We start from the raw sequence: 25,708 nt of genomic DNA, 5'->3' as shown, positions 1-25,708 counted from the left end.
AAAGACTCAGATGCGAGGTTTTCAATCCTGCACCATTGAATTGCAAATACAGTAGTCTATACGGATACTTTGAAAAGTACCTGAGAAGACATGATACTGGACAAACCCAGTATCACAGGTAGACATATTAAAAATTCTCAAAAATCGTTTACCATCCAACATTAGAGAAAAATTAGTCACAATGCTGAGCACATTGCTGAATATTTTCTGTCAGTGCTTGATTCTATTGACTTAATCTATAAGGAAAGACCTGTAGCAAATAGAAAATCAGGCACAACAACAACATAGCTATGTAAATCAGTCAGTGAAATGTGATCTAAACATACAACAGGGATAATACACACAACAGCAAAGTTACATACCCAGCGGTAATTACTACAGTAATAGGAACGGAAAAAAACAAACGATTTAAAAATTTTCAAAACAACAGGAGTAATTTCAATGGACAATTGAATTACAATCCACCATCACAAGGCCATATGCTGAATATAAACAGAAACAGTTCAGCCACAGCAGTGGCCAATGCGTGACAACAGTGACATGCCTTAAGCTGTACAGCAATCAACTTTTGGGCAGCAGAGTAATGGAACAGCAGTTTTTACTAATAACATGAGCACTCACAAAGGAATGTTGCGAGCAGCCAACGATACAAACTGGTGAAGTACCCACACTGTGCAACTAACTGAAATTACTCCAGGTAATGAATTAGGTCACACTAGGCCTTTGGAAAACCCCAACAGGTTGTAGCTAAGCCCCAGCCTATTGGCCTCTCTGGTAGTGGGAGCAAAGCAAAACTACAGACATGTTTTGTAAGATTTGACAAACAAGGTGACATCAAGGATGATCTGTATCAGCATGAGTTATATACAATGAATAATATCCAGGAAGAACAAGTACAAGCCATCAGTGAGGTTAAAATATTTAATATTGACAGACAGTTAATTTTAAATACAGGTTCAGCTACCAACCTGTCAAATGCATTTTTCTGCGAATTGAAGAAAGAGGCAAATTTCCAACATTTGCTGTCCAAAATTGCAAGTTGCAATAGAGCTGATCCACAAAGATACACAGGCAGCACAAAGTGCACAGCCACAGCATCAGAAAATCATGCAATGACAACAATCATTATACCAGTTGTTCCAACTAGGCAGTCACAGCCCATGGTCTCTTGATGGAAACAAAAGTTGTGATCACTGTGAGAGACATGAGAACACCATGACCAAACTACGCTATCAAGTATCAAATTGACATGGCATGATCATCATTTGGAAAGACGTGAGAACTGTTCACTCAGCCTTGAAAACAGAGTGCATATAGTAGAGGTTCTCTTTGACAATCCTCACACCAAACTGTTAAACTAATTGAGACCTGCAGGCCCCCTGCTGACTTGATCTCAGTGGACTGTAAGGATGCGGATACCAATTTACATTTACTACTTTAAAACAGATGTGTGAGCATGATGGATGAACTGTGCTGCAAGCACAATGTCTGTAACCACCATGTGAAATATGATGTGCAAGCATTCGTACCATGGAAACTAATGTACCTATAATTATCATTTTGGACACTGGGATGTAGCTGGACTATTTAACATCATAAATGGATGGGAAAAAGTCACAACATTAAGAGTTAGTGGTTGCAAGATTCATGGAGCCATTAGCCCAAGATCCAAGCCAATAAAACTTCAAGCCATAGGGGAATCAAGCTTGGGGAAATGAAATATAAGCACTTATTCCTCGTAGTCAATGCTTTAATAACCAAATGTATTGCAGAGACTGATTTTTTGGCCAAGAAGGATGCAATGATCGATTCTCTGCATGTAAATTCCATGTGAAAATAGGTTGTGGTCATGTCATGATAGACTTGATTACCACAGCAACAGGCCATGGCAAATACTGCCAGGGACTACAAATAAGATCTGTCAGAGAGACCTCAGACTTTGGCCCAGAGTATGGGTGAATACAGTGTGAACAGGTACAGGATATTATCTATACCGAAGCATGAGAATCAGTCATACCATACAACTGCAAGTGTTTACAGGTCATATTAAAGTATTTGACAAGGGCTCCAAAATAATTGTGGGTACGAATGTATACTGGACATTTATCCATACCAGACTTTCTGGTACACTTCCTGTAGTGTGCCCTGGACCAAGCAGCTAGCCATGACTAAAGAGATCCACAAGACGTTCAATTCGGGAATGCTTGAACCTACTAAGAGCCCATAAGCAGCCCACTTCATGCTCTAATGAAACCAGGAAGTAGTGTGGGTCTAGTACTCAATGCCAGGGCAATTAATCAAATTTTAGTACCAGTCAGAACTCGGCCAGAAAAACTGGAGTAAAATATCCAATGTTTTCGTGGTGTGAAGTACTTTTCTTGTATTGATCTTCAGTATTCCTACTGACAGATTCCCCTAGCCAGGAAGTCTCACAAGTACACCACATTGTTACCAGGTGTACAAGTATAAAATGTGGTTTTTTCTCTAAAAAAACATGTTAAATTCAGAATAAAGATAAGTAGTGCTTTATTCAAAGTATGTGTCACCATTTGTTACACGTCTTTCCCATCTTACGGGCATACTACCATGACAGTAAAAATTTTCCCCTTTTGCTGCAAGCCGTTCATTGAGTCATTTTTTCACATCTTCGAATGAACCAAAGTGTTACTCAGCAAGTGCATGCTCCATCGATGCAAACAGGCAGTGAATGAAGCAGACCTTTCACACCATCCAGATATGACAAAAGATATCTGTTTATCACCAGACTCTTGAAACTTTGGAGTGGGAGCAGTTTCAAAATATAGATGGATGGCTTACTGTTTGCACCACTGGTTTTGCAACCAATGTGCTGATTAAATGTGAGTGATCATGCATGACCACTGAACTTGAAGCATTAGCAGTAGTGTGGGTATTTAAGTGCATTCACTAGTAATTATACAACCACCACACGAAAGTTTACTATGATCACCAGGCAGTTAATGTTTACTCAGCTGCAAACTATCACATCCAAGACTTGCAATGTGGTCTTTGTCTCCGCAAGAGTATAGTTTTGAGACAATACACATCCTAGGCCAGATGAATGTCAGGGCTGACACACTGTCTTGCTTGCAGTGAACAAACAAGAAACTGGAATTAATATTTACGTCATGAAAGATGAGGTAATTAAATGGTACTTTTTACACTTGTCTAGAAATATGTCTCAGTTTGAGGATGCTGATGTAAACTGGCTATGAGTTTAGTAGCTTGTAATGAATGATCCATTAGCAAAGTTATGAGAACAATGCCAACCACATAAAGGAGTACTGTTCCATGGGAGGCATCCTGGAACAAACTCTTGGCTTGTGAATATGCCTGATTAAGCAATAAAAAGATTTCTCTGGTACATCCATCGTGCTTGGGGTCACTGTGGAGTAGTGAAGTGTGCTCACAAGATTAGCTAGTACTGCTGTTTTAGTGAACTTCGCTGTGGAGTAGTGAAGTGTGCTCGCACTATTAGCTAGTACTGCTATTTTAATAACCTCTGACACAAAGTACAACAAGAGTTATGACCTTGTCATCTTTGTCAAAGAGTGAAATACAACCAGGAGAGGTGAAATACACTCCATAATACCAACTAAATTGCTGCAAATTGTGACCATCAACATAACCAAGCCTCTTCCAAGAAGTAAGATAGGTGTGAAATTTGTGGTATGTTTCTATCACACTTTTTCAAAGTATTTATGAATGTATGCAATGTGTACAGCCACTAGTAAGCCAAATCTGAAGAAAATTCAGAATGATTATATCCCCAGATTGGGCAAAACCGAGGCTATTCTATCAGACAGTGGTAGCATCTTCGCCAGTAACTAGTGGAGGGATTTACTACAATAAAATGGTATTAAGCAAGTCCTAATTTCACATCACCACCCACAAAGCAATCAGGCAGTATATGTATTTTGTGAATTCAATCAATTCATGAGGACCTACTATCATAATAAACAGGGTACCTGGCTCCAGTATCTGGGAAAATTCAAGGTAGGAGGTCATGAACACTTTGCCACACACATTGACCAACTGCACTCCAAAAGAGTTGATGTTGAGCCAATTTGAATATAATGAGTGGAGTTTTCCAATTCCTAAAGTACCACCTGATAATCTAGCATGGGAAGACCAAGTATGGAAAGCAGTAATGACACTTACTGAAAAGGCTAATTGATGTAAAAGATTATCTGACAAGAAAATAAACATGAAGTGACATATAAACCTGGTGACGAAGTGCTGATACCTTGCCATCCCAGGTCATAACTCTAGTCAAAAAGGAATAAAAAAAATGGCAATTGCTATACTCTGGTCCCTATGTGGTGACTAGAATGCCAAACCCTGGTAGTGACCTATATGCATATCCAGAAACAGGAAGAATTAAAGGATTATATCCTTTTCAAGATCGAAAACCATAACACATGTAATGTTACTCTAAAACCATAACACATGTAATGTTATGCTTACAAGAGATCATACATGTACATTGTTTAGTATTTAGAAATTTGTAAATAGTTATGATTACCATTTCATTTTTATAACATCTATGGAGCCATATGTTCCTACACAGTAAATAAGTATGTGTAAATTTGCATTTTTTTGCTTTTATGTGCACTGTATAATCTTTTCATGTGCCATACACTTGTTTTGCAAGGACACTTAGTTATTATTCTGTGTATGCAAGATTTTTTATCAGACACTAATGAGTCAGCTAATATGTGACTTCAGTTAGTATTGTCAGGCACAGTAGTTGATTTGATGAGAACTGAAATCAGATGTGCTCTTCTTTGTTTCCAAATGGCACAGATGATCAGCTTTGGATATGCTTAACTTCGTGAAAAGAGCTGACATATTGGATGAAGAAAAGTGTCATGAAAGGCTTTACGATTCAGGAAGTATGTATTTTTGAATACTGTCACCAGTCAGCTATAGTGATGAGAGCTTGGGCATTCACTGTAGACTTCATGTAAGTACTATGTAAATAAATGCAGAGGTGTGTCACTGGTTATAAATATTCAGTGTGACTGCATTAAGAAATATTATAATTTTTACATAAAGGTTGCTACCTTTCAAAGAAAGATTCTTGATAAAATATTATTCAGTGCAGTAGATTTTTTAAAAACAATATTTAGGAATTAATTGCGCATACACACAAAGTACAATGCAAAGTTGGAGGACTTAAGTAATCTAGGCGGCATTTTGTAAGACATTGTTTTAACTAAACAGTGAACAGTGATGCCATGAGTGATAAGCTGTATGGATGAAATTCAACTATATGAGGAACAACAATAGGACCAATGTAAAATTCACATTATCGAATAGCCAAATTCAGCAAAAGAATCACACAAAATTTTTAGGATTATCGGTGGATGAGCATCTAAGATGGGAAAAACATCTAGAAATGCTTAACAAAAAATTAAACAAGTGCTGCTCCATATTAATAGTTCTTAAAGATTGCTGCAATATGGAATTGGTGTTAAGTGCTTATTACGCATACATGGATAGTCTACTGAAGTATGGTATAATGTTCTGGGGAAATACTTCTTTTGCAAAGCAGTCTTTTAAGCTCCAAAAGAAAGCTGTAAGATTAATAAGTGATGTTGCTTGCAGAACACCATGTAGCGGTATCTTTAAGGAATTAAAAATCATGACCTTACCATTTATATCTATAAGCACCTGCTTCATTAAAAACCATCAAGTTTCAGCTTTGAATAGTGAGATCCACAATTATCAAACAAGGAACAGTAATGACTATCATAGGGATGTGCACAGAAAATCAATACATGAGGACAGTGTGGTTTACAAACCAAAAATTCTGTACAGTGCATTGCCAGATAGCATCAAAAAATACCAAACATTAATACATTCAAAAAAGAACTAAAAAGTCTACTAATAAACAACAGCTTCTACAGCATTAATGATACCTAGAATTTTGCTCAAATCTGTAGGTCTGCTTCACAACTCTCTAAACAAAAATTCATAATTATCAAACCATTTTTGGATAAAGCCAAACTTCTTTCATCCATGCATGTATCTAATTATGCACCTAGCTTTTGTGCTGTACATTACTATGCCTAGCTAACTAAAATACTGATATTTAATAGTTTTAGTAAAATCAACCAAGGGGCTTTGCTGGCTTTTATTCTATCTGTATGTGTGTATATAATGTTGTAATCTAGTTAAGCAGAATAATGTTTTTGTTACAAAGATGTGTTGATACCATTGATAAGATTTTGTACATGATGTAAATATGTAATATTTTATACTGTTCTGCACTTTGACAAGTCCAATACAATGAATGTGATAATAAAGGCACTAAATAAATAAACAATGCTACAGCTACGTGCTGAGTGCCAAACTTGTGTTGTCATACTTACTCTCAAAAACTGCCATTGCGAAGTAGGTGTGTGTGATGTCTAATCCAAGTTGCTGTTTCGGTGTATTGTAGAACATTATCCTGGGTTTTAAAGTGTCACAACATCACATGGGCAAACACACTAGATGTCACGTACTGATAAACCAAGAACCACACTGGGTGTTCAGCTCGAACTGGAAACATTATTGTCAAGTTTTAAAGTGTAGTGCAGAAGTGATGCCAGTGCTCAACCAGTGTGGTGTAAAGTCTGTGACATTGCACCTCACCCACGGTGAATGCCAGTACCATGTAGCCACAAATATGCAAATTATGAGGAACTCTTGCTACCATTGTAGGGAAGTGACTGTGTACTGAGCCTATTAAATTTACTCTTAAATGCTGCACATGTACAGTAATGCAGGTATGAAAAATGGAACCTTGTTACACTGCTGGAACATTTAATTGTGTTGTGAATGTGATTGACTGGTGATATTAACTAAATAATGATGACAATAACAAAAGAAATCAATTTCTCTATGGAATATCATGAGATGAAAATGTTGCACCTGTCAATACAATTATTTATGTATTTAAAGTATAGTATCATTTTTATTATTATTCTTTGTACACCTGTGCTAGGCAAGGACTATGTTCTAATAATATGCACTCTTTTCAGATAGAATATTTGACTTCTTTTTTCCCTATCTGATCCTTGTTCTATGAAAAATTGTCTGTTTCATGTAAGCACCGTACGAATCACCACCTGATGACACTGCTGTCACTCTTTTGTTGTACCTTCATTCAACAACAAACATTGTTTGTGAAAAATATGTAAAATGTGTATACTAAATAAAAAAAATGGAGAGATACAGTTGTAAGTTTTGTAGGGAAATGGTGGGTGCATTCATATCCAGTTTTACAGTTGATTTTCTGCTTAGGGACATGGGAAAATGAGGGAGCACTGCTATTCCAATCACAAAAGAAATATTAGCACTCCCACGAACAATACGAGGAAACTCATAGAAAGTATGTAACCTCCAAACCACCTCATACATATATATGTGGTACTACAGTCCTGTGTAAAACCATCTGTTTGCCTTTATGCCCTATTATATAAATCATACTCCATAGTATTAAGTATTAGGTATTTTGATTGTATGTCTGTCTAACCATTCAAATAAGCACATTAAGTATGCCAAGTTAACTATGATGTGAAACATTGTGGATTTGTCTGTAGGTCATTGAAATACACCCATCAATTTCAAATTTGAAATCGTCTCAAATGAACCAATGGACTTCTCATCAGATATGATAAAATGACTAAAGTAATTTAGGTAGTCCTTAGGGGTTATGCGGGTTTTGATTAAATACAGCTAATATATATACCAAGCACTCTAGGTATTAGCAGAGAGAATAAATGCTTACAGGGAGACACTTTGATTGAACTTTGTAATTCAAACATTTCAGGTGACTCTCACTCTTTTTATTGTTCTTCTGACTTTCTTCTCTTGTCAGATATTGGCAAACCAGATGCAATTAGACACAATTGCTTGACTATATCACATAGTATAATTATTATAATGAATATACTAACATATTATCAGGACAAATGGCACAAGCTGACGTAAATTGTTATTTTTAAGAGAAATTATAATACTGGCGTAAAGAAATTATTTACTGTTTCAACATACATAAATGTATTTTAGTGATTTTGACCAAGATAAACTCAAGCTGCAGTCTTCAGAATGCCAGTGTAGAAGCGTGCACAAAAAAAAGCTAAATGAAAAATCCATGCAATACACATGTATTTACATATAAAAGCCAACGTTGGAATTTTCCTTTGTGTGAGACAATGTGTACAAGATTCATGTGCCAATTTAAAGTTCTAGATTTGCATATTTTACTGTTACTGCTGCATAGTCTTTCTGTGATTGAATCAATACCCATATTGTGATGTATTGAGAAATTTCAAACATTTGTGAGTGCCCTGATAAACTCATACTGTTGTCGTCAGTTATAGGCTTATACTTAATTGCGCTCTTTTAAAATTTTTGAGAACAGTAGATCTGTCCTTGTTCAAAACAATCAATGTCTACTTTCATTGTACAATTATGTGATAAATACATTATTTATGAAAATGTTCCAATGTTTACAGAACTATATTTTTGTAAATTAGCAGTACAAATGTTTTGGCTTATATAACTTGTTTCATAGCATATCGGCATTTGTGGTTCACAGTTCTGCCATAGAGTACATCACCCCTGAATTTCATTGTATATAAATGAGTGTTTTTGTGCATTTTCAGACGCTACCATTGTCCTTTGCATAATCTATGTGCAATTTGTAGTAAATCAGCATTTGTGATTTAGTTACTGTAGTAGATATTCTAACTAAAATATAAAAAATTTTAGGAAACTAGTAGTTTTTATCACAGGTTTTAGTGTTGCCCTAATAGAAATCTTGTTTTGTGTATTTTCTTCAGTTCTTATAGGGAATTAGCAACTTTTTGGTGCAACAGATTAAAAGATAATCAATGGGCTTTAAATAAAGTTATTTGTTCACTGCCTTGAGATACACTGCTTGAGCCAAAATGCAGCCCCACTGTGAATGCTATTCTTCAACATAAGATGAGTTGGTTGACATTCATAAGCACCATGAAATCACCCTGACTACTATCAATGATTGACAGCTACTGCATACTGGTATGATGGAAGAGCTCAAAGAGAGTCATGCATCTGTGATACCTGTAACAGAGGTACTTCAAGTACTATCCTCTCCTGTGGATCCTGTCTCCTCTGCAGAAAGTACAGGATCTGTCATCAAACATCCTCTGACATCCTCTGCCAGTGGCATGTCAATGATAGATCTAAGCATCCTGTACAGGGTGGACAAGAGCCAGGGAGGACTCAGGGTGTTGTACCGATCTCCCTAACCAACAAGTTTGAGGTGTTGTCTTTCACTGAAACTGTGCTAGTGGGACTTACTTCACCTGTTATGGGGAAACATGTTTTTTCCAATATCAAGAGGAGGCAAACACAAAAGGATACAGACCTAACAAACATCGGCAGTTCAAATGGGCAGTGAATGATGATACCCCTTAGGGAAATGGCAGCAAGAGACAGGAAAGGACACCAGGTGCACTCTGTGTGTATGCCTGGAGGCCTCATTCAACATGTGGAAGAGGCTATTCCAGCAGCCATTCAGGTAACATGGTGCAAACTGCAGATTGTGGTGCATGTTGGAACAAATGATGCCTGATGTCTGATCTTCAAGGTCATACTTGGGTCATTCCAATGACTGGCTGAGAAGACTGTGAACATCAGCCTTGAGCATGGAGTTTCAACAAAGTTCACAATTTGCAGCATTATCTCCAGAACTGATCATGGCCCTTTGGTTCTGAGTCAAGTGGAAGGGCTAAACCAGAGGCTTCAAAGGTTCTGGGATGAACTAGGTTGAAACTGCCTGGACTTGTGCCATAGGACTAAGAACTGTAGGGTTCCCCTAAATAGGGGATGCACACAAGGGTTTTTTTAGCTTGGCACCTCTCCATCCAATTCAAATAATGATAGCTGTAGAAAAGCTGAGAGTATCAGTGTAAGATTGAAAGAAATGCATACAGGTGAGAGGATTAAAGTCCTTATGGTAAACTGCTGAAGGATTCACAACAAAGTGCCAGAGTTTGAAGTGCTTGTGCAAAGCAGTGAAGCTCACATAATACTAGGTTCATAAAGCTGGTTAAACCTGAAATTGATACCGGTGAGATTTTTGGGGAAAATTTAAGAGTATATCAAAAGAATAGGCAAATGGGAAATGAAGGTGGTGTATTTGTGCAGTAGACATAAAACTCAAATCCACTGAAACAGAAATTGAAGCTGCATGTAGCTTGTTTGGGCAAGACTCAGTAACAGGGTTGGCCAAAAAATGGCAACAGGATTCTTCTATTGCTCACTAAACTCATCTCCTGATTTAAATGAAAACTTTAGAGAAAATCTCAGTGCACTTATATGTGTAGCAAACCAAAAGCTGAAATGTTTAACTACATTTTCAAATGTTCCTTTACACAGAACAACCCAGCAGAATTGCCCCAGTTTCCTCATACTGCTGAAAAGATGAATGAATAAGTATTAATGAATAGTATTAATAATTTTAAGGTAGCTGCTAGCTTTTGTAGAATAAGCAAATCTCGTGGAGGCTCCTGCATTCTTGTCAATTCTTCCATAAGTTATACAGTAAGAGATAGTTTTAATTATTTAAATGAAGAGAGCGTGTTTGAAAGTTGCTCTGTAGAGCTGAGTGATCTGAATACATTGGTTATAGCAATCTACAGAATTCCTGGATGTGCGGTAACAAAAGTGTTTTTAACCAAATTCGAATGCCTCCTGGAAAAACTCCAGAAAGAAAGTAAGAAAAAAGTTGTTATAGCAGCAAACTTCAACTTAAATGTCTTAGTTGAAAGCAATGATTCCACAAAATTTCGTGACTTAATTCAGAAATCTGGTTTCAAGCTAAATTTTTCTGAAGGCACTAGGGAAAACAGCAGATCAGTGACCTGCATTGATAATATTATTACTAACTACAAATTTGACGGTGGAAATAAGCACAAATACTGCTTAGACTTGGGTATTTCAGATCACTCAGCTCTGTTTATTGAGCTCCCAAAAGAAAATAACCTAAAGCCTCCAGAAGTGTGTATAAAAAGGGATCTCAGTAAAAGTAAAATGGATTTATTCCGCAGTAAATTAAGTATAATAAGCTGGCCTGTAGACTACAATAGTTCAAGCTCGATAAACTATGACAAATTCTTAAATTGTTTCTTAGAGGTATTTAATGAATCATTTCCTCGTAGATATAAGCAAAAGAAAGTTAATGGTAAACTCAAATGGATTACAACAGGAATAAAGATCTCTAGTGCCAGAAAGAGAGAGCTCCACAATGAGTTAAAATCAAACAGAAATCCAGATTTTGTTATTTATGTCAAACAGTATAAAGCTGTATTTAGGAAAGTTGTAACGGCAGCTAAAAAAATGGCAAATAATAAATTCATACGAGAACACAGAAATAAGACAAAAGCAGTGTGGTCAGTTGTTCAGTCTGAACTAGGAGCCAAAGTAAAAATTCATGAGATTTTGAAAATTAGACATGAAAATGAAATTTTAGTAAACCCTGTTCAGATGTCAAGTTGTTTCAATGAATTCTTCCTAAACGTAGTAAGATCGGATGTGGATATGACATTCTATCAGGGCATCACAAATTTGGAAAACAGCCAGAACACATCTTTTAAGGGGCTCCGGAAAGGCTCAAAATCATGAAAAGTTCTATTTTTACTTTTTTGCGTTTTCTGAATCTGCAGACTATTACCTTTTAATAGATATATAATTTATTCAATTCCGAAGACTACAACTATTTTTAAATTTTTTTTGAAATGTGTTCTACATGGGCGTGACCCACTGCGGCGCTGTTAAACTGCTGTCAAATGGTGTTATTATTAACGTCCGTGTTCATCACGTACATTTTAGTGATGTGAGATAAAGTATGTGTTGTGGCTAACCTGTGATGGTTTAATATATATCGCTGGTGTGATTGTCGATTGTTTCATGTTTATTTACTCTGTCGTTATCTCGAAAATATTCGTAATTAATTCTGTTTCTTGAGTCTCTGTTTTGTTGAAGTATAGTAATGAGTAAAAGTAAAGTTATTAGAAATCCTCTGAAGGCTTTTAAGAAAAGGAGAAATGTTGGAAAGCCAAAGCTAGGCCTATGTGTTATTACTGTAAACAATAAAGACGATAACCAAGTGAGTGAACCTAACCTCTCAAGTACACCTGCCCATAGCAGTCAAAGTGGGAAAGAAAATACTTCACAGAAGAAGCTTGGTTCAATGACTGAAAACTATGAATGTTTTATGGGCGAATCGGATGTGAATGAAAATTTGATATGTCGGTTCTCAAAGGAATTTTTTCAAACTCTGTAAGAGGTATTCATTGTAGTGAAGTTGGTCTGGAACTCTCCATAATAAAGCACGTAGGACTTGCTAGTGAAATACAACTGAAATGTGATAAGTGTTCATACATGACCACCTTTTGGAACAGTGTTGCAGTAACTGCAACTGAAGAAAATGGTAGCAAAATCTACGAACACAACATTAGATTTGTTTATTCCTTACGTTCAGTTGATAAGGGTACTACTGCATGTGCAATTTTCTGTGGCATCATGAATCTTCCAAATCCCCCAACCAAGTTTACGACCTATAATAAATTAATAGGGTCTAAAGTAGAAGATGTCTGTATAGAATCTATGAAGAACGCTGTGGAAGAGGCAGTAATGGAAAATAATGGTAACAGCTTTGACTGCAGCGTTCGATGGTACCTGGCATAAACGGGGACACACATCTCTTCATGGTGTAGTATCTGCCACCAGTATGTATACAGGGAAAGTTTTAGATGTAGCAGTAATATCAAAGTATTGTACACGTCCACAAAAAGGGTCAACAGAAACCTCCGATCTTACTCGTCGGCTTTGACCCGTGACGTAAGCGTGTTGTGGTGTGTGACGTCATTACGGCGCGGAGTTTGGTTTGTGATTGTGGCGTGTTTGTAGATGTCGTGGGGGTGTTTGTCGTGCCCTCTGGTGGTGTGTTCATGGTTTACGTTTGTTTGGTTTGTTGGGGTCAGTTTGCTGTTGCTCAGTGGTGAGTGCTGTGTTCGTGGTTTTGAAGCGGAATTTGTGTTAGTGAGTTAACGGTTTTGTGTGATTGTGATTTTTTTTTATTTTTGTGTTGGTGGATGGGATCGGGAGATTCTGTTGAGCTATATAGGTCAAGGGAAGTGTTCGATCCTAATTTATGGGATCGGGAGCTGTTGTAGATGTATGTAGGTTTAAGGGAAGTGTTTTTTGAGTTTTGTATCGGGGGATGTGATCAGGAGGTTCTGTTGAGCTATATAGGTCAAGAGAAGTGTTCGATCCTAATTTATGGGATCGGGAGATATTGTAGATCTATGTAGGTCAAGGGAAGTGTCTGATTCTGGATAAGAATGTGTTTTTTGGTTTTTGGTCAGTTTCGTGATGTTGATTTTTTTCGTCGTTTTGCGTGGTTTTGTATGGCGGTCGGTGGCAACATTTGTGTATATTTAGTTTCTCCCCACCCAAAAACCCCCAATTTTCCACGCTTGTCCCGTTAGTCATTAGGCTTTATGTGAAACCTGTGTATTTCAGTGTTTATGATACGTATGCGATGTTTTTATATCCGCCATATTGGAATTGTCGTTTATGGTCGTTTCCGCCATATTTGTGACGTCATGAGTCAAAGCTGACGGGTAAGATCGGACGCTTCTGTATTTCCCACAAAAATATAAAGGTACACATGAAAATAATTGCAAAGCTAACTATAGTGGCAGTAGTGGAGGAATGGAAGTGGCTGGTGTTGCCAGTATATTCCAGCGTTCTGAGGTGTGTGATAAAGTGCGATATGTTAATTACCTTGGTGACGGTGATTCTAAAAGTTTCAAACATGTTCAAGGACTGAAGCCCTATGGTGATGATGTTGTAGTGCAGAAATTTGAGTGTATTGGACACGTACAGAAGCGAATGGGAACAAGACTTCGGCGACTGAAAGCTTCGTACAAAAACAAAAACTCAGTGATGGTAAAGGGTTGGATGGGAAGGGAAGGTTAACTGACAGTGTAATTGACAAAATACAGAAGTATTATGGAATGGCTATTAGGCAAAATACACAAAGTGTCGACAAAATGAAGAAGGCTGTTTGGGCTCTTTTTTTCATACTTCTTCAACCGATGAAAATCCCCAACATAGCTTGTGTCCAAAGAAGAAGTCAGTTGGTGTAAATATAACAAAGGATTGCTAACTGGTGAAGTGTACACTCATAAGCATAGTCTGCCTCATGCAATAAACCTATTTTCAGAGACTTAGCAGCACCTGAACTGTTGAAAAAGTGTATTCACGGAAAAACTCAAAACCCCAATGAAAGTGTAAATAGTGTTATATGGTCGAGAATCCCCAAGACTGTATTTGTTGGAATAGAAACACTTCACTTTGGTGTGTATGATGCTGTTGCGACTTTCAATGATGGCAACATTGTAAGGTGCAAGGTATTTAGAAATATGGGAATGAAGATAGGTTCTAACATGGTACGAGCCATGCTTGCTTTAGACAAGGAACGCCTTCGGCTGCAGACAGGGCTGTAAAGAGTCTAGAAATACAAGCAAGAGTAAACAGGAGGAGGAACAAGAGGAAGCCGGGGGAGGAGTTTGCAGAGGATGAAGATAATCCATCCTATGGACCTGGAATGCACTAAAAAGTTAATCCAATCTTTGTCGCTCGATTCCCAAAACTTTTATTTTCTCATACTAATTACATGTTTTCTAAGGATCTTCCAAACATATTTGTTTCAAACTTTCAGTAAATGTTACACAGTACCTTCTGCATAATTTAACGCAGCCTTTTTCCAAAAAACTGTATATTTTTGAATATATAAATAAAAAATTGCAAAAAATGTTGTGAATTTTCATTACAATTGAAAAAAATCATCTTTAATAACTGAACTAAAATTTTGTAAAATCCCTGTGTTAAGTTGTAGCCCATATTCCAATAAATAATCTGTAAAAGGTTCAACTTCCTATCTCAAATACTTTGTGAGGAAAGATGTAATTTATAAGCATTATTTTAACATTGCAAGTATAGGGCGTTCCGGAGCCCCTTAAACAATTTGAAAAAATAACCCAAAGGGATATGGAAAAGGAAATATTGTCTCTAAAAAACAAAACCTCACATGGGTGGGATGAAATAACAACATCTGTAATCAAGTATGTGTACGATACTATTTCCCAACCACTGTCAACTATTATAAATCAATCTTATGAACAGGGATGCTTTCCAGAGGTATTGAAATATGGTGAGATCAAACCTCTATTCAAGAAAGGATCGACAGAAGATATGGGGAATTACCGCCCTATCTCTCGCTTGCCGGCCTTCTCTAAAGTGTTTGAAAAGATTGCAGCAAAACAAATTAATAACTTTCTTACTATAAATGATATGATTTTTAAAAACCAGTTCGGATTCCAACAGGGTAAAAGCACTGCGAATGCTATAAATGAGTTTATCCAAAAAATATGCTCCACGTTAGATAAAGGTACAAAGGTCACAGGTATATTCTGTGATCTGACTAAAGCTTTTGATTCAGTGAACCATGCATTACTCCTCCACAAATTACAGATGTATGGAATCAGAGACACTGCTTTAAAATGGTTTAGCTCTTACCTGTCAGGTAGGACACAAAGAGTAATTTTAACTTCAAATGGAACCAATTATTCATCAGACTGGAAAACAGTTCCCCAAGGAGTCCCACAAGGCTCTATATTGGGTCCCTATCTGTTTCTTTTTTACGTAAATGACCTACCACTTGCTATTGATGTTCATTCAGTCTTATTTGCTGATGATACATCAGTTCCAATTGAAAATGAGGTATCTGAAAATATTCCAGAAAAAGCCAAAAATACTTTAAAAATACTTGAATCTTGGTTCTATCAAAATGGACTAAAACTAAATGTAACTAAAGCCAAAATGATGCAATTTGAAGCTAAATCAGTAGAAAGGAGTGAAATAAAGATAACTTGCAATGATCAGGATATCACAAAAGCAAACCACGTGAAGTTCTTAGGCCTAAATCTTGACAAAAATTTGAATTGGAAGGTACACACAGATTACTTAGCAAATAAACTGAACAACTTAGCATTTGCAATGTGTATTTTGTCAGGTGCCACAAACATGGATACCAGAAAGATAGTTTATCACTGCTACTTTGAGTCAGTTATTCGTTATGGCATAATCTTCTGGGGAAATTCAGCAAATGTCACTAGGCTCCTAGTATTACAAAAGACAGTAATTAGAAACATGTGTGTTGCAAAAAAAACGGGAATCCTGTCGACCACTGTTAAAAAATTTAAAAGTACTATCTATCCCCTCACTTTACATATATGAGATGGTGGTGTTCCTATATAGAAATCAACATACACTAGACAATTTCCGTTTTGACCACAACTACAGCACTCGCCACAGAGATAACTTCAAACTTCCAACACATCGTTTAAAACTTTATGCCCAAACGCCAGAGTATATGGGGTTAAAAATTTTCAATAAAATAAAAGGCAGTAATATATTTAAAATGGAGATTGGTTCACTGAAAAGATTGCTCTTTACTCTCCTGGTGGAAAAGTGTTATTATTCTGTCGATGAATTCATTGAGGACAGCTTCACAATCTGAACACAGGGATTGTAATACATTTATTATTTTATGTACATGTGTAGCTGTAACTTAGAAATGTAAAATATAATGTAAATTTTTGTATTTCTCTTAAAAAAGTGAAAAAAGTTTCTTTTGTAAACCTTGACATGTCTCCTGTACATCAAATCAAATGATTTGAAAATTGTATGTAATGAGATGAATAAACCACATACCACATACATATTACTGTCAGCAGTGTTGAGAAACAGCTGCAATTGTTAAAACTGATCATATCTCCAGGGCCCACTCAAATCCCTGTTACATTCAATACTGAATTTGTAGCTGAGTTAGTCCACTTTCTAACTATAGTCAGTCATGGATACATCTAACAAAAAACTGTGCCCAGTTCTTGGAAAAAGCACAGGTCGCTCTCATCTACAATAAGTTTAGTAGAAGTGATCCACAGAACTAGCGTCCAGTATCCTTGACATTGATTTGTTGTAGAATCTTAGAACATATTCTGAGCTCAAACATAATCATGTATCTTGAACAGAACGACCTCCTCAATGCCAGCCAGTGAACATTCTGAAAACATTGGTCATATGAAACCCAACTTGCACTTTTCTCACATGACATACTGAAAGCTTTGGATCAAGATAGTCTGGAAGTTTCAGTATTTTTTGATTTCCAAAAAGCATCTGACTCAGTACCACGTCAAAGTAGAATCATATGTGGAATCAAATGAAATTTGTGATTGGATTGAGGACTTTTTGGTGGGGAGGATGTGGCATGTTACCGTGGCTGGGGAATCATTGTCAGATGTGCATAGATCGGAAACTTGCTTTAAATGTTCAGAAATGTAAAACTGTGAACTTCCCAAAACAAAAACAAAAATGTAGCATCCTGTGACTATAATATCAATGAGTCACTGTTGAAATTTTCCATTTCATACAAATAGCGGGGTGTAACACTTCGTAGGGGTAGGAAATGGAATGATCACATAGGTTCAGTTGTGGGTAAAGCAGGTGGCAGTCTTCCATTTATTAGTAGAATACTGGGGAAATGCAATCAGTCTACAAAGAAGACCTCATGTGACCTGTTTTAGAATATTCCTCAAGTGTGTGGCATCCATACCAAATGGGACTAACAGGAGATATGGAATGTGTACAGAGAATGGCAGCATGAATGGTCACAGGTTTGTTTAATCCATGGGAGAGTGTCACGGAAATACCTAAGGAACTGAACTGAAATATTCTTGAAGACAGACATCAACTATCCTGAGAAAGTCTATAAAGTTTTAAGAACCGGCTTTAAATGATGATTCCAGGAATATACTGCAATACACTATGCATCAGTGACAAGGGGATTGTGAGGATAAGATTAGAATAATCACAGAATGCAGCAAAGGCATTCAAACAATCATTCTTCCTGTGCTCCATACGTGAATGGATACTAGTACAGTGGGACGTACCCTCTGCCATACATGTCATGATGGTTTCAGAGTATAGATGTAGATACTCATTTCTTGATCATTATTTAAGAACTCACTCATGTTTTATTCAAGTGTAATGTTCTTTAAAGTACATTATTTAGCACAGTGCACTCATACTGAGGTGGAGTACAATATCTGTTATGAAAGCATGCCTCTCAGCATAGGTTATGGCATTTCCTGCAGTTTACACTAGTATTCTAGTCAAAGACAAATTAGAAGCAGGGGTGGTTGATCAAGTGGGACCAGCTTTAAGGAAGACCTTGTTTCATATCAAGAAGGTATTAAAGATTTCTGCAAAAAAATAAGATCGGCAATGATAGAGATAGTGAATCAGAAGCCCTTTTATCAAGTGCACTGAAATCTGAGGATAAGGAATGCTGTGAAATGGAAGACGCCCAATCCTTACAAAAGTTGACAGTGAGGTCTGATGATTTTGTTTTGGTTTGTTTCTCCACAAAAAAGACTTCTGAACATTATGATGGCCAATTTAGGAATGCAAAGAGAACAGGCTCTGTATTTGCATTCCCTATTGTCAGTAGTGGAAAGGTCTAATATTATTAGTCATCTGCCTTCTGCAAAAACAATTGAGACATGAAGGAAAGGAAGGATGCTGCAGATTAATGCTAATGTTGAAATGTGCAGTACTTATTAAAAAAACAAAAACAAGTTTTCTTTGGGTTAATTTTGATGTCTTGTGACATTTAATAAGGAATAAAACTTTTTTGGAAAATTTTGCATTATTTATATCATAAACCTACTGTCCACTTCTACTCCTTGCAGTTTCAGCCAGTAATCACATTTACACCTGAATGGATTGAATGGTCAAAACATTGAAGATACAGAGAACTGCTTTAATTCTTCTCTTAGTGTAGAAGGTAGTTAATCCAAAGATATTAGATACCAAAAACCTGCGTCTCATAATTTTAAGATAAAACATGAAATATAAAAAGTGTCTATACTAGCCCCACCCTTTCCTGAGATTTTAAAAATTAAAAGAAAATTGGTTTGGGAAAGTTCAGCATTGTTATTAACATCTTCAAGTAGCACATACTTTTAAAGCTTACAAGAATCTGAATAAGCGAGTAGAAATTTGAAGTCTGCAAGTGAAGTAGTTCTTGAGATATGATGATTTTAAGGTTTCAGAAACCAACAAAAAATGCGTGACTTTTGGAGATTTTAAAAATTAATACCTCAAAAATGAAAGTTGCAAAATAAATTAATTTGGCATTTTTCATACAAACATGAACTATTAGTATAAATGTACAAGAATTTATCAAAATCTGACACATCAAGAACCAGACCACTGGTTGATTTCACATAGTCTGACTTGAGGTTAGTGGTGATTGATTAGTGGGACCTCAAGTAGCCAACTTTTAAACAGATTTATGGGACAGGTGTACACAAGCTTCCTGGAAAATACCCTACCTCATGTTTTATAAGACACTCCACAGACAATTCGTCAATAAGCTCACTTCTTGTACTCCAGCTCATTTCAGACATGCGGCTGATGGGTACTTGGATCAAATGTTTCCTAACTGATATTGTTGTATTTATCTCTGGTGCCTGATATGGACCCCTTGGGAATTGAATTGTGGCAGGATGTGAGGAAATACACAACTGAACTCCTCCCATACAGGCCATGAAGGCTGACCAGCCACCACGTCATCCTCAGCCCACAGGCCCCGCTGGATGCGGATATGGAGGGGCATGTGGTCAGCACACCGCTCTACTGGCCGTATGTCAGTTTCCGAGACCGGCGCCACTACTTCTCAATCAAGTAGCTCCTCAATTTGCCTCACAAGGGCTGAGTGCACCCTGCTTGCCAAAAGCACTCAGCACACTGGATGGTCACCCATCCAACTGCTAGCCCAGCCCGACAACACTTAACTTCGGTGATCTGATGGGAACCGGTGTTACCACTGCGGCAAGGCCGTTGGTGAGGAAATACACAATACTTTTGAAATTTGGGGTCATGTTCGTAGGCTTTGAAGAAATTGATGTGAGGCCTGTATTCAAGTAGGAAGAGGACATTTTGTAAAGGCACATAGCTCCAGGAAGAAAAACATTTCAGTGACTATCACTGTTTTGAAAGACATGACTCAAAAATCAAGCATTTACAGACAGACATTGTAATGAATGTTTTCTGTTACACATTGGGAATACATACCTGAAATTATACCTGTTTTTGTGAAACACCAACTACTTATAGGTTGGGTACTATCAAAACAAAGGCAACTAGAAATTTATTTGTCGCAGGCATGATGCTACTGAGGCCAAATTACTGTACACGTAGATCTCCACGAAGCAGCTGCATAATCTGACAGGCTGGTATTCCTGAAACTTTATCTTTGGCAGTGGTATCATCATTTTACATAATCGGAAGTTAACCTATCTTGGCTGTGTTCACTCATGTTAGGCTGGTCCATACACAACAATCTGTCCCCACAGGGAAAAAAATATCTGAGCTCATAATAAACAATTGCACATCTCAAATTCCGTGCATTATTTCAATCTACTGCTGACCTGCCATCTATCAATAGGAAGGTAATTCCAGTCGCAAGCGAGTAATATGTCATGATGTTCTAATTCAAGTTACTAACTTGTAATTGCATTGGTAGCTGCAACAAGCATAAAAGTTCATAATGAGAGGGGACCTCCATGGTATATAGTCACTGCAAAGAAACTTCTAAAGAAACAGAAGATGTAAAACAAAGCTTAGGGTTATAGACAGAGATGCTGAATGAAACATGTTAGGCTGTCAAGAGAGCAATGCATGATGCTTTCAGTGACTATTGTAGCAGAGTATTCTCAAACAATATTTGACAAAACACAAAGATTTTCTGGTTGTTTGTAATGGCTGTTAATGGCACCAAAGTTAGTGCCCTCTCCCTAGCGAATGAAACAGAAACTGAAATTGAGGGTAGCAAACCAAAACTGAAATGCTTAACTCCATTTTCAAATGTTCCTTTACAAAGGAAAACTCAGAAGGATTGCCTCAGTTTAATCCTCGTGCTACTGAAAATATAAATGAATTAAGCTTTAGTGTCAGTAGTGTTGAGAAACAGCTGAAATCGTTAAAACTGATCAAATCTTCAGGGCCAGATGGAATTCCTGTCAGATTCTGTACTGAATTTGCAGCTGAGTTAGTCCCTCTTCTAACTATAATCTATCACAGATAACTCAAACAAAAATCTGTGCCCAATTCTGGAAAAAGCACAGGTCACATCTGTCTACAACAAGGGTGGTAGAAGTGATCCACAAAACTACCGCCCAGAATCTGTGGCACTGATTTGTTGTAGAACCTTAGATCATATTTGGAGCTCAAACATAATCAGTTATCTTGAACAGAATGATCTCAATGCCATCTAGCATAGGTTCCAAAAACATCAATCGTGTGAAACCCAACTCTCTCTTTTCTCGTATGACATACTGAAAGCTTTTGATCAAGGCAGTGAGGAAGATGCAGTATTTCCTGATTCGTAAAAGCATTTGACTCAGTACCACACCTATGCTTATTGTCAAACATATGATCATAAGGGGTATCAAGAAAAATTTGTGACTGGATTCAAGGCTTCTTGGTAGGGAGGGTGTGGCATGTTATGTTGGATGGAGAGTCATCATCAGATGTAGAAGTAACTTCATGTGTGCCCCTGAGAAGTGTGTTAGGATCCTTGCTGTTCATGCTGTATATTAGTGACCTCGAAGACGGTATTAATAGTAGATTCAGACTATTTGCAGATGATGCAGTTATCTGTAATGAAGTACTGTCTGAGAAAAGCTGCTTAAATATTCAGTCAAATCTTAATAAGATGTCAAACTAGAGAAAACACTGGCAATTTGCTTTAAATGTTTAGGAATGTAAAATTGTGCACTTCACAAAATGAAAAAACTTAGTATCGTGTGACTATATGTCAGGGAGCCGCTGTAGGAATCAGCCAACTCATACAAATACCTGGGTGTAACACTGCATGGGGATATGTAATGAGATGACGACATAGGCTCAGTTGTAGGTAAAACAGGTGATAGACTTTGGTTTACTGGTAGAATATTGGGGAAGTGCAATCAGTCTACAAAGGAGATTGGTTATGAATCACTCACATGAACTCTTCTGAATATTGCTCGTGTATGTCAGATCCATACCAAATGGGACTAACAGGGGATATTGACTATTTGCAGAGAATGGTAGCATGAGTGGTCACAGGTTAGTATGATCCATGAGAGAATGTCACAGAGATACTGAATAAACTGAACTGGAAGACTCTTGGAGACAGATGTAAACTATCCTGAGAAAGTCTATTGGCAAAGTTTCAGGAACCAGCATTAAATGATGGTTCTAGGAATATACTACAATCCCCTATGTATTGTTCACATATGGAATGTGAGGCTAAGTTTGGAATAACTACTGCGGGCACAGAGGTATCAAAAGAGTCATTTCTCCCAAGCCCTACACTTGAATTGAATAGGGAGAAACCCTAATGCAGATGTAATGTAGAGACTTCTTCAGTAGTCTATGTTGCAACTGCTATTGAGGAAAAAAGTGTCGGAGGTGAAATAAAATGATGTAAATGATCAGGAGAGTGGTTTCTTGAGTGACTCCAGTTTTCACAGATTATTTATAGAGTTACAGGATGAACCCAATAATGAACGACAAATACATAATATATCACTTGTCACAAGTTACAGGTAGTGTTTTTTACATTTTAGATGTGTATGAAGTGCCATATATTCTAATAAGTAATAGACGATCAATGAGGTATATTCTGCTTTGTTTCTGAGTACCAGCACAGTATCTGGGAATTTTCATTTCCCAGCCTGAAGTCTACCAGCAACCTGTTACTGACTTTCAAAAATACGAAGCATCTGCTTTCTTATCCTAGAGTACAGTAGTATACCTTGTAGTTTCTTAATTTCTGTTTTTGCGATTTATTGCAAAGGCTGCACGAAGAATTCATATTTGAGTTATCTTGTAACTGTGACATAAAGTCACACAGGAAGCATGTGACCATATTACAAATCAACAGGTGTACAATGAAGTGACGAAAGTCATGAAACACCTTCAAATATCACGTCCGACTTACTTTTGCAGCTCAATGTGTTATGGACTCAACAAATCATTGGAAGTCTCCTGCAGAAATATTGAACCATGCTGCCTCCATAGCTGTTCATAATTGTGAAAGTGTTGCATGAGTCATCTTAGTGCACGAATTCACCTCTCACTTATGTCCCATAAATGTTCATTGGGATTCATGTTGAGCGATCTGGGTGTCGAAACAATTTTCTCAAACTGACCAGTATGTACTTCAAACCAATCTCGAACAATTGTACCCGGTGGCATGGTGCATTGTCATCCATAATTCCATCATTGTTTGGGAACATGAAATCCATGAATGGCTGCTAATAGTCTCCAAGTAGCTGAACATATCCATTTCCAGCCAATGATCAGTTCAGTTGGACCAGAGGACACAGTCCTTTCCATATAAACAAATACCGCACCATTATGGAGTCACCACCAGCTCACACAGTGCCTTGTTGACAACCAGTGTCCACAGGTTTGTGGGGTCTGTGCCACACTCGAACCTTACCACAGCTCTCAACAACTGAAACTGGGACTCATCTGACCATGTCACGGTCTTTCCTTCCTCATGAGTCCAGGAGAGGTTCTGCTGGCAATGTCATGATGTTAGCAAGGGCACTTATCAGTTGTCTGGTGCCATAGCCCATTAGTGGCAAATTTGGCCACACTGTCCTAATGGATATGTTTGTCTTACATCCCAAACTGATTGCTGCGATTATTTCATGTAGTGTTGCTTGTCGGCCAGTATGTTGTCTGTGGTGTGAGGTAATGCCTGAAATCTAGCATTCTCGGCACAGTCTTGACACTGTGGATCTCATAATATTGAAATCCCTAACGATTTCCGAAATGGAATGTCTCATGTGTCTAGCTCCAGCTACCATTTCGCATTCAAAGGCTGTTAATTTCTGTAATGCAGCCATAATCACATTGGAAACCAGCAGCTGATAAACCAGTGACTTTGTTCGATGCATTTCTGGTAGAACCAGTATCACGACTGTGCAGTGCTCCTGTTGATTCGAGTGATCTCACACAAAGGAAACCCAATATCTGAAACAGAAAAATTATTTAAATTTTACAATACATGAACAAACAAAAAGTATTCTGTTTGCAAAGATCGTCAATGGATTGAGTCTTTAATTAAAATGTGTTCAACAATGAGTCGACTTAAATGAGAAAACATATTTATGTCGCTCTTTGGTAATTAGAAAGAAAACAAGGATCAAAGAATAAAGCACACTACTGCTGTACTGTTGCTAATCATACAATGCCAAAACTATTGTTAAGGCTTTTTGTAAAGTGGACAATCCTTCATGATTACACTTTCACAGTTCACTGTCTGGGCTGAGCAGCACGGTGTTACCAATCGCTATGATATAAACAATGCCAGTGAACTCCAGCAAAATCTGTTCCCTACTTTATAGCTGTCTATTTTGTAAAAATTTACATATATGCCATATAATACGTAATGTATGATTCCTGATCTGTGTGGTACAACCGCCATTTCTATGACCACACTGATATCTACCCCAAACTGAACTAAAAATAACAATGATCTTCCATGTTCCCAACTAGCAAATTAGTACAAAGAATGCTGTGGGTAATGCTGCATCTTCTGTCAGTTCACTATAAGTTCTAAAACACCAAATGGAAACTAAGTAAAGAAAATGAACGGTAATCAAGCGAGAAACTCCTTGGCATTAATGCATATGAAACCAAAGAGTGCTTTGGGTTCCATGTCAGTCCAACATATTTATGCTCCCAACATTCAAACGTCACAGCTATGAAACTTGTTGGGGCTAATGCACAGGGATGGTTTTTGTCACAGAAGCTGTTTTGTCACTCTTGTCCAGTCTGTGGATATAAACGCAGAAGTGTGCATCTACCAAGGTGACAACCGGTTGGCACTTTTAGAGTGAGATTTTCACTCTGTACCAGAGTCTGCGCTGATATAAAACTTCGTGGCAGATCAAAACAGTGTGCCGGACCGAGGCTCGAACTCGGGACCTTTGCCATTCACGGGCAAGTGCTCTACCATCTGAGCTACCCAAGCACGACTCACAACCCATCCTCACAGCTTCAATTCTGCCAGTACCTCGTCTCCTACCTTCCGAGCTTCACAGAATCTCTTCTGCGAACATTGCTGAACTAGCACTCCTGGAAGAATGGATGTTGTGGAGACATGGCTTAGCCACAGCCTGGGAGATGTTTCCAGAATGAGATTTTCACTCTGCAGCAGAGTGTGTGCTGATATGAAACTTCCTGGCAGATTAAAACTGTTTACTGGACCGAGACTCGAACTCTGGACCTTTGCCCTTTTGTCGGCAAGTGCTCTACCATCTGAGCTACCCAAGCATGACTCATGACCCGTCCTCACAGCTTCAATTCTGCCAGTACCTCGTCTCCTACCTTCCAAACTTCACAGAAGCTCTGAGGACGGGTCGTGAGTCGCGTTTGGGTAGCTCAGATGGTAGAGCACTTGCCCGCGAAAGGCAAAGATCCTGAGTTCGAGTCTTGGTCCGGCACACAGTTTTAA

At 37.7% G+C, this 25,708-nt stretch overlaps 1 protein-coding gene and 1 pseudogene across 1 annotated transcript in view; both read right to left on the bottom strand.

Moving 5' to 3' along the window:
* LOC124778023 overlaps nt 1-6,488 on the bottom strand; it is a 49,250-nt gene extending 42,762 nt beyond the window's left edge. The window contains exon 1 of the mRNA XM_047253605.1: nt 6,396-6,488. The gene's annotated coding sequence lies outside the window, so the exon portion shown is untranslated. The remainder of the gene's footprint in view (nt 1-6,395) is intronic.
* A 13,433-nt stretch (nt 6,489-19,921) lies between these two features.
* LOC124778273 lies at nt 19,922-20,039 on the bottom strand (annotated as a pseudogene).
* Between the last annotated feature and the right edge of the window lie 5,669 nt (nt 20,040-25,708).

This window comes from Schistocerca piceifrons, chromosome 2 (genome assembly GCF_021461385.2).
Source record: "Schistocerca piceifrons isolate TAMUIC-IGC-003096 chromosome 2, iqSchPice1.1, whole genome shotgun sequence".
NCBI lineage: Eukaryota > Metazoa > Arthropoda > Insecta > Orthoptera > Acrididae > Schistocerca > Schistocerca piceifrons.
Note: the sequence above shows the minus strand (reverse complement) of the source record. Positions and strands in the feature narration are given on the sequence as shown.